General features: G+C 38.4%; 1 pseudogene; it reads left to right on the forward strand.

Moving 5' to 3' along the window:
• The first annotated feature begins 1867 nt into the window (after positions 1–1867).
• LOC113175581 (B-cell CLL/lymphoma 9 protein pseudogene) lies at positions 1868–6377 on the forward strand (annotated as a pseudogene).
• Positions 6378–13819: the final 7442 nt, after the last annotated feature.

Raw genomic sequence — 13819 nt, forward strand, 5'->3', positions numbered from 1 at the left:
AAACACCTCAAGAGAAGAAGAGCAGGTCACATGTAGAAGTATGCCATTTAGAGTTAAGCTTATTTCTCATTATAGACTCTAAAAACCAGGAGGGCTTATAAAAATATATACTATACCCAGAAAGAAAATTATTGTCATCCAAGGTGCTATATCCAGCAAAGCTATCCTTCACAAATTAAACAAGAAAAGCTTCCAAGATAAATATAAAACAAATAACTCATGACTACAAAGCCAGTACTAGAGAACTTATTTGTAAGGTAGGTAAAATTAACAACAGACTTTAGAGCCAATGAATGAACAGAACTCATTAGAAGTGCATGTAAGAAATTAAAAATCAGGAATTAATTAAACATTAAAAATAAATTAAAATGGAGTGAAGGAAGTAAGGATGGGAGGGAAAGGCAGAGGAAAAAGGGGAGAATTGTTAACTGAATTCCATTCATGTATGAGTTTGTCAGGATGAACCCAACTACTATCCATAACTAAAAATCTATAATAAAAATGAATATGGAAGGAAATAAAAATCATCCCTCTGTAATAAAATTAAATGTAAATGTCTATATTCTCCAATAAAGATATAGTCTGTCAGAGTGGGTTAAAAGGCAAGTTAGATCTAACTATATGTTGTATACAAGAGACTCAACTTACTGGCAAAGGCATCCACAGATTAAATGTAAAAGGATGGAAAAGAATATTTCTCACAAACAGATATCACAAACATGCAGTAGTGGTTAATCTCATATCTGACAAAATAGACTTCAAGTCAATATTAATCAGAAAAGAAAACGAATGTCACTTCATTATGGAAAAGGGAACAATCTAACAAGAAAGTATGATAATATTAAAGATTTATATCCAAAACATTGGTGGTGTATCTACTCAGAAATAACAAATGATCTCACCAAGAAATAGGTTATCCAGAAATAAATTTAGTAAACTCTTTAGGCATTTGGTAGGGGCAGTCCCCATTCCCCTACCCGTGGAACACTGGGGCCAGGGGAGGGGGCACTTCTCTCCTGGCATCTGAGGCAGGGTGGCAGTAACTTTCTTGGTGCAGTGCAGCTGGGGCAGAGTCAAAGGGAGGGGAAAGGGGTGGTATCAGGAGAGGGGAGCTGGAAAGGTGGAGGCACAGGTAGATAATGGAGCCTATGAGTGCCTGTGAAAGTGGGGTGGCACCGCTGCTGCCTTTCCTGCTGCAGGGGGAGATGCTGTGTCACTGCTGCTGCTGACCCCAGCCTGGTCACTGGGGGATTCAAAGCTGCCCCTAACTGAAACCCCCTCCCCTAATCCGCTTCTCCTTGCCCCTCCCCCACTCCTACTTCCAGGTGGCAAGACAGGATTAGTGGTGAAATTGCAGAAATGTAAGCAAAGATGATCACCAGAGAGTGGAAAGATAGATATTGACTGAATGTGGGATTAGGTAGTGTCCTTCCACTTAAGTCTTAAAATTTTCCTTTTGTTTGGGTAGCAGAGATCATTCTCAGAAAGCTCTTGTTATCTATGTAGAAGAAGAGAATAAATTGGACACCTTGAAAGGTGAATGTCACCTTTAATGAAGGAATTCCTGGACTCACCACCTCTAGGATGAGCACTGTGTTGCTGTGACCCTTGGGATTTTAAGTTCCCTAGAGATGCAAGATTTTCCTTTGGCAGCAGGAGGCACACACCCAAAGAATGTGGGAGCTACATGGGAAAAGGACCCACTTCCACAGCAGAGAAAAACAAAGAGGAAAAAGGCATGCAGGTGACCAATGCTAAGGGACACACCAAGCAAGCAGTGGACCACTGCTGCTGCCCCCAGCAGCTGCCCAAGAGGAACTCAGTAAGACCATCCCTTTTTGTGACTGCAAGCTCAGGATTTCAATCAATGCATTCCAGTAACCCTGAATTGAGGAACTCTCCATCAGAAAACCCACAGTGTAGCTACAAATCAAGCAGGACGTGATGGTTCATCCTCTTGCAGTGATGTCCTTATCTGGAAATCTCCAGCTGGATTCCAGAATCTCTAATCAGAGTAAACTGGGGGTACTCAGCCAACCAATCCCAGCCATCCCCCTATGACTCCAAGAGTGGTGGTCATACCCTGGCCCAGATGGGAGCATTAGGCTGAAGAATGGGGCTGGAAATGATGTCCAGGGCAAGGAGAAAACAACAAAGTATGTCCACCAACTCCTTTAATCAGAGAGAAACTGGGACTCCAAATGTGCCAGATGACTCTGGCAAGACAGAATATAATTCTGCTGACTTTATAAAGTCCTAGGATTCCCAAAGAAAACATACTCCATGACTCCATCAACTGCTACAGGCCCAGGTCTTCCACCCTTTCCCATGGCCAAAGTACTGCCCCAAAGACCACACCCGCTCAGAAGATTACAGCCAAAGTGGTGTATGTGTTTTCGATTGAGATGTCCAATAAAGCTGAAGAAGCTGTATTGAAGGACCAGGGTGAAACAATTCTCTGAACACACCTAGAACATCACTAACAGCAAGACAGAGAGACGCACAGTCCCTCTGAATACACAGACATCTGCCTTTGATAGTTATTGGAAACCTCTCCCACAACTACCCCCAGCTCCAACCAACCAGGAACAGAATTCTTCTCAGAACACCAGATGTTATGGTTTGGATGTGAGGTGTCCCTTAAAGGATCACATGTGAGACAATGCAAGAAGGTTCAGAGGACAAATGATTGGATTATAAGAGTCTTAACCCAAGCAGTGAATTAATCCCCTGATAGGGTAACTCAGTGGTAATTGAAGTGGTAGGGTGTGGATGGAGGAGGTGGGAACTGGGACATGACTTTGGGGTATATATTTGTATTTGTCAAGTGGAGACCTCTCTCTCTGCTTCCTGATCATCATGTAAGCTGTTTCTCTCTGTCACACTCTTCCACCATGATGTCCTGCCTCACCTTAAGCCCTGAGGAATAGAGCCTGCTGTCTGTGGATTGAGACCTCTGAAACCATGAGCCCCCAAATAAATGTTTCCTCCTCTACAGTTGCTCTGGTTGGTTCTTTTAGTCATAGCAGCAAAATAGCTGACTAAAACACCCAACTACAGCTAACTCATTCTGGCATCAGCACCCAAGCCTGATGCACCCCTAAATACCCTGTGCCATGACAGTTCTGTGGTAGAAAATAAACTGATTCCTTCTGTAGGCAGTTCTGCCATCTCCACTCCATTGCCCCCAGATGGTACCAGACCAAAATAGATGCCCAACAATGGAGCAGTGACCCCTAACTCTCAGGGGAGCAATAGCTCATCAGCAGATCCCAAAACCTCTCCATCTCTATCAGTGTCTAGAGGTGAGCCCCTGACATTGGGAGAAATCCCTGATAGCCTGTCTCGGGAGCAGATGGAGCACTGTGGGCACTCCTTGCAAACTCTCAGAGATATGCAGCTTATACTTTTCTCTGACGGAAAGAATTCAATGGAGGACAAAATCGGGACCCCATCAGAATTCTGGCATATTAGATGGAACTCAGAAAAATACAGAAGAGCCAATACAGGCCATGATAGCTCAATCCCAAAGCCTAAGTAAGGGACCTGGGCCCTTGACAGATGTGGTAGCTCCCTTTGGAACTCAAGGATATAGAGATATATCCTTTTCTCCAGATGAAATTGGTCCACCTTTTATCAACTCCCAGTCTGAGCCTATAGGACCTGACACCCTGAATACATGATCCCTGAGCAGATAATGTGGCTGAAACTGCAGCAGAAGTTTTATGAAGACAAGAGGAGGAAGCAGGAACAAGTGGTGTATAGAAGTGCTCCTTCCAGGACATGATGATCCATCAGCATGGGCTGTGGGGAGTGGTTCAAGGGCCACCCCCTTCAAAACAAATGACTCCTAGGTGAAGGCTGGCTGCCTGGGTTTATAGAACCATTCTCTCTTTTTTATTTGTTATTTTTAGTTATATATGAGAGTAGAATGTATATGACATATCATACATACACGGAGTGTAACTTCCCATTCTTGTGGTTGTACATGATGTGGAGTTATCATGTATTCATATATGAGCACAGGAGACATTTTCTGATGATATCAATATTTCACATTCTCAGCCCCTGAAGGACATGGTTCCCCATCACAACATACCAGGAAGCCAAATACATCTCCCTATATTTGCAGGAATGATAAACTATGAAATAAAAGGGCCAAATGTGCCCAGACCTGCACCTAGATCAGGCCTTTCTGAAGTCAGTTGGTCAGATGATAGGCCAAAAATTCCAGATGGTTGAAACCTTCCTTCTGGCCAAGGAGCCTTCAGCAGTCCTGGATTAGGGGAACACTTCCCTAACCCCCAAGGATTGCCTGAAGAAATATTTCAATAGTACCTTACAGAGAAACAACTGGTTCTCCCTGAGGGATAAGCATGAAAGGCATCAGGCCCAGCATGGAAATGAACAAGATGATCCCAGGCTCCCAGTGCTACATGAAGCATAGGAACAATCCCATTTTTCCTTGACTACCAGTTGAGTGTCCACTGAGTTCTTCTAGGGGTGACTTTCCAAAAGGAATGCCTTGACAGATAGGCCCTGGTCAGGAACTTGAATTTGAGATGGTTCCTAGTGAGGTAAAGGGAGATTTCGATCTAAATTTCAGCATGGGATCCAACACTCAGATAATACTTCAGAAGATTAGAGAGGCTAAGGCAGGCCCTGAGAAGATGATGAAATTACACACAGGTAGTTCAGACATGCTGCCTGCACAGCAGAAGATGGTACCCCTGCCATTTGGTGAGAACCCTCAACAGGAGTATGGCATGGACCCCAAGCCATTCCTTCCCATGTCTCAGAGTCCAGGCAGCAATAGTGCATTGCAGAATATCAGAGAATCAACTGGGCCCAACCAATGAACTAACAGCCAGCTCAGTCACATGCCACCACTCCTCTTACCACTTCTATTAATGCCACTAACTTTAAAATAGCTCCTCCACTTTAGCGTGACCTGGGACGGAAGCCCTTGGATATATCTGTGGCAACTTCCAGGTATATTTCACAAGGAATTAATATCTGAAGTCTCCCGTCATGCACCAAGTTCAGTCCCTGATGCTGGGCTTGTCCTCGAGGAACCTCAAGACCTCCCAGACTCCATCACAGCAGGCAGGCATGCTGGTGAGCCCAGCTGCTGCTGCTTCCATTAAGTCCTCCCCTGTCTTGGGGTCTGCAGCTGCATCACCAGTTCACCTCAAGTCTTCATCAGTTCCTACCCTATCATTTGGATGGACCTCCTCTCCCAAACCTCCCCTTCAGAGTGCTGGGATTTCTACAAACTGTAAAGTTCCCCTCACCCTGGCCTCCCCAGCCATGCTGGGAAGTATACAGTCAGGTGCCCCCCCACCTCCTACAGCCAGCTAGTTTGCCTATGTGAATATCCCTGGAAGTTGTCCCTCTAGTACACCTTACACTATGCCTCCAGAGCCGATCCTTTCCCAGAACCCACTGTCAATTTTCATGTCTTGAATGTCCAAGTTTGCCCAGTTTGACCTCATTATACCATGATGCCAACAAGACTGTGGCCAATTCTAATGATGACTTCCCTCCAGCTCATTCTTCCAACCTACCATCAATGAATAATATACCAGGAATGGGCATTCATACACAGAATCCTTAAATTTCAGGTCCAATCCCCATGGTTCTGATGCCAGCTCTTAGCCAAATGGGAAAGCCTCAGTCACTTTCTCACTCCAATAAGATGCCCTCTCTGAATGCCTTGGGACACAACATACCTCCTCATGGTGTCCCAATGGGGCCTGGCTTGATGTCACCCAATCCTATCATGGGGCATGGGTCCCAGGAGCCTCTGATGGTACCTCAAGTATGGATGGGTTTACCCCAGAGCTTCCCTCCAGTACAGTCTCCTCTATAGAAAGTCCTGTTACCTCACAATGGCCACATTGAGGGATAATGAAACTTCCCAGGACAGATGGCTTCCCAGGAGATAGCCCCCTTGGCCACCCCAGAAACCTGCCCCAAAGTTCAGGAGACGCAGCACTTTGTAATCTTGGCTGCCTAGGGATCCTGACTCCTTCACTGTCTTGGGAAACAGCACACCTTCGGTGGTGTTTACAAACCCAGATCTGCAGGAGGTCATTGGACCTCTAGCCACTGGAATACCTGATAGATCACTATCCTGCATTACTCCATCTCAGAAACCTAGCCAGACACTATTTTCCTTGAGAGGAAGTCCCAGGCTGTAAACAGCCTCAGGGTCATGGACCTGGTATTTCCCACATGCAGAGGATGATGGGCTATCAGGAGCCCAAATGGGACTAAAATTACCTGGCATGGGAGGTCCAGGGCCAACAGAAACTCCAGACATCCCTCTTGCTACAGCTCCATCCACGTCAGGCCACCACCTACTTTATCTTTAAAGAATAGAAGAAATTTTTCAATTGTATATCTGTAAAGTGATTTGTATCTATTTCAACTCAATAATAAAAGATGAATAATGTGATTAAAAAATAGGCTAAGTATATGAATGGACATTTCTCCAAAAATATATGCAAGTGGCCACTAAACAATGAAAAGGATGCTCAAGAATATTAGTCATCAGCAAAATTCACATCAAAAGCAAAGGATATAAAACTTCACATACATTAGGACTGAGGCAATTTAAATCAAGGTAATGTGATAGAGAAAATGTGGATAATAAATAAGAACCTTATGTTCTGCTAGTAAAAATATAGAATTGTACAATTCCTATAGAAATAGTCTGATAGTTACTCAGCAGGTTAAACAGAGATGTCATATGACTCAACAATTGCAGAGTCAGTATAGAAATGAGAGGATTGAAACATAAATTTTAAAAAAACAAAACACATGTCAATACAAAAACTTGTACAGGAATGTTGATGGCAGCACTATAGAAAATGGAGAAATTTAAATGCTCATATACTGATACATGGATAAAAATGCCTAACCACACAAGAGAATTTTTAGTGATAAAAAGGAATAAAATACTACTATGTTTTCTAACATGGATGAACCTTGGGAAAATTATGCCAAGTAAATAAAGCCACCACAATAGCATATATATATATATATATATATATATATATATATATATATATATATATTATATGACACCATTTATACAAGATTTCCATAACAGACACATTTTTACAGACAGAAGGAATGTCAGTGGTTGCCTAGGAAGAGAGGAATTAGTCTAATATTAAACAGCTACAGAGTTTCTATCTGGCATTATTAAGAATATTCCAAAATTGTGTTGATGGTTGTACAACTCTATATACACTAAAAATGCTTTTTTAAAATAAGAAAATAGCATGGCATGTGAATGATATCTCAATAAATATATTTAAAATATATACAGAAAAGTCTTGTTCACCCTTCATCATTTTCCCCCAAATGGTAATATTTTACATAACTATAGTATAATATTAAAAGCAAGAAATTGAAGTTGGTACAAGCATTAGACCTAAATTAGATTTCATCAGTTTCATATACATTTATTAGTGCACATTTTATCTTTTTTTTCAATTTTATCCTATGCACAGATTTGTATATCCACCCCCACAAACAAAATACTCAAAATCATCATAAAGGAATACCCTGGCGCTATCCCACTTCATATCCACATCTCTAGCTGTAGTTGCTTTTGCCACAACAACTTCAGAATACCCAACTTCACAAACAAGTGACAGTCTAAGGAATATTACCAGGATCTAATGTTGTAATTGTACTTATCTCCTAGTTGTAGTGCAATGAGTATGTGACAGCTGTTGATTTTCCTCAAAATCTTAAAATAACTGTCCCATCTCTGTGAATTTGTTGAGATGCCCAAATGTCTTTTATTGCAGTTTTATTTTTAAAATTTAAAGTATCTTGTGAGGTAACTACGAAAGCTAGCAAGTCCTTGTTTTGCTGCCAGACACTGACTCCATGGACCTACCTCTACTTAACCAAACCTTGACTTTGAAGAATAACTTCTGATATATGATACCAAGGACAAATGTGAACCTTTCCATAACTCATGTAATATGCAGTATGCAAGAAGGTAAGAGCACCTTCATTCTACCTGTTTTGAACATTGCAGTACTTGCCCTGCAAAGAGAAGGAAGTGGTGATGTCACCACTCTGGAAATCAATAAAAACTCAGGGCTTAAGGTATAGATTTTTGAACCATGTTACTTTGCTGTGTGGGATACCCAGCTATGACAATTTTATCTAAATAAACTGCATTCTAATTGCTTTGTGATAACTATTTTTCTTCTTTTCTCCCAAGATTAACACTAAATAATCTAGGACTTGAGCTGCTATATTAGTTTCAATCTGTTTCTAAGTTTGAATATCTGTGATGCTCTTACTGATATTGTGTCTTAAAACAGTATCAAACAAATGACTTCATTCATGTCCTTTTCCTTTATATTATTCTATAAATCTTTTCTCAACCTTTGGTAGTAGAAATTAACCAGTGTAGGAATTAGGGGATCCAAATTCTAGACTCAGTTTGCCATTAACTTGCTGTGTGCTCTTAGTTAATCAACTTACCTTTTCTAAACCCCAAATTTCTTATTTACAAAATGTGGAATTATTTTCTAATTTTCCTTCGTTTAATATCAGGAGGCTCTGTGATTTTCTGCTTTGGAGTAATGTCTTGTATGCAAATCGATTTCTTCACACTTCTTCCTGTAAATCCTTTTATCTATGAGCTAATTTGAAGGAACAGAATGCTATATTTTCTTATTATTATTCACAGTGTGATTCTCATAGCATAAATGGGGAGCAAGAAATAATGCATTTCTACCAGTGGAAATACGAAAGCAATACACTATGAGAGCACAGGTACATATAGAAGCAGTTGAATTATTTAGAATAATTTCCTGACATTCCCTAATTCTCTCTTGACCATTACTTCAATAAGTATTTTTTTTTTTTGTAAAATTAATGTAGGGAGTCTTCATCTTTCTTCAAGTTAAAAAAAGACTGAAATTGTGTGGAAATTGGAGATTTAAAAAAAACATTTTGGAATCCTAATTTGAATAAATCATACTTCATTCATATATAATATGTCAAAATATACTCCACTGTCATGTATATCTAAATAAATAAATAAATAGATAGATAGATAAATAAATAAATAAATGAAAAAGGGCTAGGGATGTTGCTCAGTGGTTAAGCACACCTGGGTTTGAGTTCCATACCAAAAAAACAAAACAAGTTAAGGCAATATGAAGCCTAATTTGACTAGAGAGTTAAATTGAGATCATGCCTGACACTTTGACAGACGAATTAGAAAATCAGAAAGCTGATTTTAGAAATAAATTAGAAAGAATTAGAAAATCAGAAAGTTTTTTCAAATTGGGAAAAAAATTTAGAGGCCTCTCATATCACTTGACATGAATTAAGCCAATGATTTTAATTTAGCACATGGAACTTTTCCCCTGGCATATAATTGAATAATTACTTATTAGAGAAGGTGAGTAACGAATTACTCAAATGACAGTGTCAGATTTTTATTTGTGCTTGTTTATTCCACCATGCGGCCAGTGCAATGGTTTTATTAATGAGGTTCTTGGCATAAAAGTTAGCTAGCAGAGATCAAAATAAAATACACAGACTCAGTTACCTTTTTCTATGGCCAGGTCCGAGACGGCTCCCCTCTCTGGCTCTCACCTGGAACCACCAGGTAGGGCAGCAAGGATTACTCAGGGCTAGCAGGAGAGAGAGAGAGAGAGAGAGAGAGAGAGAGAGAGAGAGAGAGAGAGAGAGAGCACACCAGGGAGTAGCCTTTTATTGGGGAACAAGAAATTCAAGGGAGAATTCCATCCAATGAAGGTTGAGGGGGGGCTGCACTCCAAGGTCAGGGTCAGTGATTGGGCCCCCCGGGGTCAGTGGTCAGTCACACCCCCACACGGATGGGTTCTCTCATCAGGAGAGGGCCGGGAAAGCTCCGACACTGTTAGCCAGAGCGCCTCAGACCCAAACCGGGAATAGCCCAGTCACGTGTGAGAATGGCTCCCCACAGTTTATTGTCTGTTTGGATTAACACGCTGACAATTATGCAGCTTAATATTTTAAATTAAATCTGTCTGGTATAGATGCTGAAATCTCTCAAATAATGATTTTTATTCTAGATTACTTTGTTTACATTTAATATTTCTGTTGCTGAAGTGTAGTTCACTTTGATATAAAAAGGAAGAAACTCTCTTCTCTGTAAGTACACAATATGTGGAAAGTAGAAGAAATACTAAACTCCAAAGAATGTTTCACTCTCTCTTTATCTCCAAAATAATGACAAATGACAGCCTGCAAAAATTATATCCAATTGTTGATGTCTGGGGAACAGATGATAAATGTTTAAGAAGAATAGGCTATTGGTGAATCATGACTGACAGCAGAGGTCAGAATGTGGAGAGCATGTGTTGAACTCCTTCAGATCCTGGGGAGTTGCTGACAGCTCACTCTGCAGTTCACTTCCTTCTCACCCCAGCAGCAATTTGGGATGAATACTGAGTTTTTCCCAAACTTGGAAGATGAAGCCCTATTGAAAGCTTGTTTTATTTGCTAAATTAAAACTTTTCTAGTCTGTGTGGATCAATATTGTAACTTTAAATTAAAGGGCTTGGACAATGTTGAATAACTTTTATTTAAAAATATTGTTATACAAAATTACACATAAGAGGAAGTGAGGGGAAAGGGAAAAAAGGGAGAGAAATGAATTACAGTAGATGGGGTAGAGAGAGAAGATGGGAGGGGAGGGGAGGGGGGATAGTAGAGGATAGGAAAGGCAGCAGAATACAACAGACACTAGTGTGGCAGTATGTAAAAACGTGGATGTATAACTGATGTGATTCTGTAATCTGTATACGTGGTAAAAATGGGAGTTCATAACCCACTTGAATCAAAGTGTGAAATATGATATGTCAAGAACTATGTAATGTTATGAACAACCAATAATAAAAAAATATTGTATTCATCTGATAAATGTGATCCAGCTCTGACAATAGATTGTGTATAGTCCCAATTCGAAGAATGTATCAAAAGCCTATTGTTAGCAGGCTTAGTTAAAAATATTCAGGCATATTTTTTTTTTTCTCAGCTTGGGGTTACCAATAAAAAAAATGTAAAAATACACAAAAACTTTGCTGCCATGGGACTAGTACCTAATAGGCACTTGATAGATGTAATGAGATAATATTTGAAAACAGATTTTAACTACACACACACACACACACACACACACACACTTACATATTCTTCCTTCCTTCTCTCTCTCTTTCTCTTTCTTTCTTTCTTTCTTTCTTTCTTTCTTTCTTTCTTTCTTTCTTTCTTTCTTTCTTTCTTTCTTTCTTTCTTTCTTTCTTTCTTGTACTTGGAAATGAACTCAAGGGATTTAACCACTAAGCCACATCCCAATCCTTTTCATTTTTTTATTTTGAGACATGTTCTCAGTAGGTTCCTTACAGCCTCATTAAATTGCTAAGGCTGGCTTTGAAACTGTGATCCTCCTGCCTCAGCCTCTGGAGCCACTGGAAATACAGCCACCATGCCTGGCACATTCTTCGTTTAAAAAGTTAAAATTTCACATGTATTTCTAAGTCACTCTTGTGACTACCATCCCTAAATTATGTCTTTCTTTTCATCTTTAAAGGTGATTTATAAATTTGCTATGTATCTTTTCAGAACTTTTTCTATGAAATTTACAAACATATAAATGTAGCCCATAAAACAGAGTCCTTAGATTAAATTATATAAAATTGGCATTTTATTAGCTAAAAGATTGAACATTTCATTTGATTTCACCTAGTATTAGGTGTGTGGATATTTTAAAATGCTTTTTAAGAATTTTAACCCCATATACTTCCTCCTATCTTAACTCTTGTTTTTAATAGCTCAGTTTTTTGAACATCTTTACATTCAGTCCAGAAAGCAAGAATTCTGTATATCAGTTTATTTATCTGAGTGATATTACTCAACAAATCATTAAATGACAAAAGAGGCTTAGGTCTTGAAAGAATTGAGATTTGTGTGTTAAGGTGAATAGACCGTTAAGGTTGGAATCAGAAATTTCAAAATTTCAATCTGGAAATAGTTAAATATTCTATTCAATAAAAATTTCTGGGCAAAAAATTCCTCATTGTTGAAAGAACTTATAATTCTTATCCTTTCTAAGTTTCAGAATATTGAAATTATATTGATCCATTTACCAAATATTTATTGATTTTTTAAAAAAATTATTTCACACTATACATACTTTTTATATCATATATGTCTATATGAAACATATGTATACCATACATATACAATTAAACTTTGCTTCATTGACCATTTGAGATTTTTCTATTTTAATGCCTATTAAACTATTTAGTCAGTGAAACTGCTACATAGAATTACTTTATATTTTTAAGCCACTTAGTGAACATTACTGCAGTAATGTAAACATAATACCTACTTAAAATTAATAATTTATATATAAAATTTAAGAAATGAAGTAGAGTATATAGGGCTTCTTTAATTATATTCTTTGAACAACTTATAAGTTCAACTTATTTTTCCTTGCTTGTAATTCATATGTATAATATTTTATATCTACTTTGTTTTTAATCTCTCATATGAATTATAATAATTGTTTCTGTTAAGTATCTATTATTATTTAGTTTTACACAGCAAAGGTCTGTAAATGGTAAATTCTCTTGTCTTTTTCTGTTTGAAAATACAGTGATTTAGTCTCCCTCTGGAAACAGTTCAAATTCTCCCTTAAATGAGCCTGTGTTCTGAAATAAACTTCTGTGTTTCACACTTGACTAATAGATTATTTGGTTATGGAATTCCAGATTGGTTATTTTTCCTTAGTGATTTAATAATAATATCCTTTGGTTTGCTAGATTCAATTATTGCTAAAGATAAATATACTATCTGTCTAACTGTAGATAAACAGTATTTTTCTGATTTCTTTCAACATTTCTCTTTGTTTTATTCTTCTGTAGGTCTATACCACAATATTTTCAGGTTTATATTTATTTATATTTATTCTACTTTTAAAAATCTTCTTTTGTTGTGTTTTCAATTTAAAGATATATGTCTTTCTTCAGATTTGGAGAAATTATCAATGAGTCCTTCTATTCTCTCCTTCTTTAGCCCACTTTACATCGGGTATTATCCTGCTTGGTCTGTTATATCATGTCATATTCTGGTTGTCTCAAACAACAGACACTATTTTTGATGGTTTTGGAAGCCTGGAAGTCTGAAACCCAGGTGCCTGCAGGGTAAGGTTTGGGCAATGGATCTCTTTCTGCCTTATAGACTGCTGCCTTCTTATTGTGTGCTCACATGGCCTTTCCTCTTTATGTTCTCTCTCTCTCATTACCTTCCTCTCCTCTCTTATTAGAGAACTAATATCATCATCAGTGTTACAATCCTTATGACATAATTTAAACCTATTCATCTCCTAATGTCCTCACCTCCCCATCACATGGGAGATTTCTGTTTCAACATATGAATTTTGTGAGTACACAAATATTCAGTCCACAACATGTATGTTGAACTTTCTCTATATTCTTCACATTTCAAATTATTTCTTATTTTCCATCTTTATTTTTCTGTATTGCCGTGTGTGTTTTCCATAATCTCTGACTTTCAAGTCACTAATGCTTTCTCTATGTCAAACTATTTATTTCATTGAGTTTTTAATTTTAATGACCGACTTATAAGATTTCTATTTGAACTTGATTATTTTTCAAATACAACCTATTTTTATAACATTCTCCAATCCATTGTGGTCTACATTCCTTCTTAAATTCTTTTATAAATTTTAAACTACTTATTTCAGAGACTCTTTCATAACATTCAG

Source organism: Urocitellus parryii, chromosome X, assembly GCF_045843805.1.
Source record: "Urocitellus parryii isolate mUroPar1 chromosome X, mUroPar1.hap1, whole genome shotgun sequence".
Classification (NCBI taxonomy): domain Eukaryota; kingdom Metazoa; phylum Chordata; class Mammalia; order Rodentia; family Sciuridae; genus Urocitellus; species Urocitellus parryii.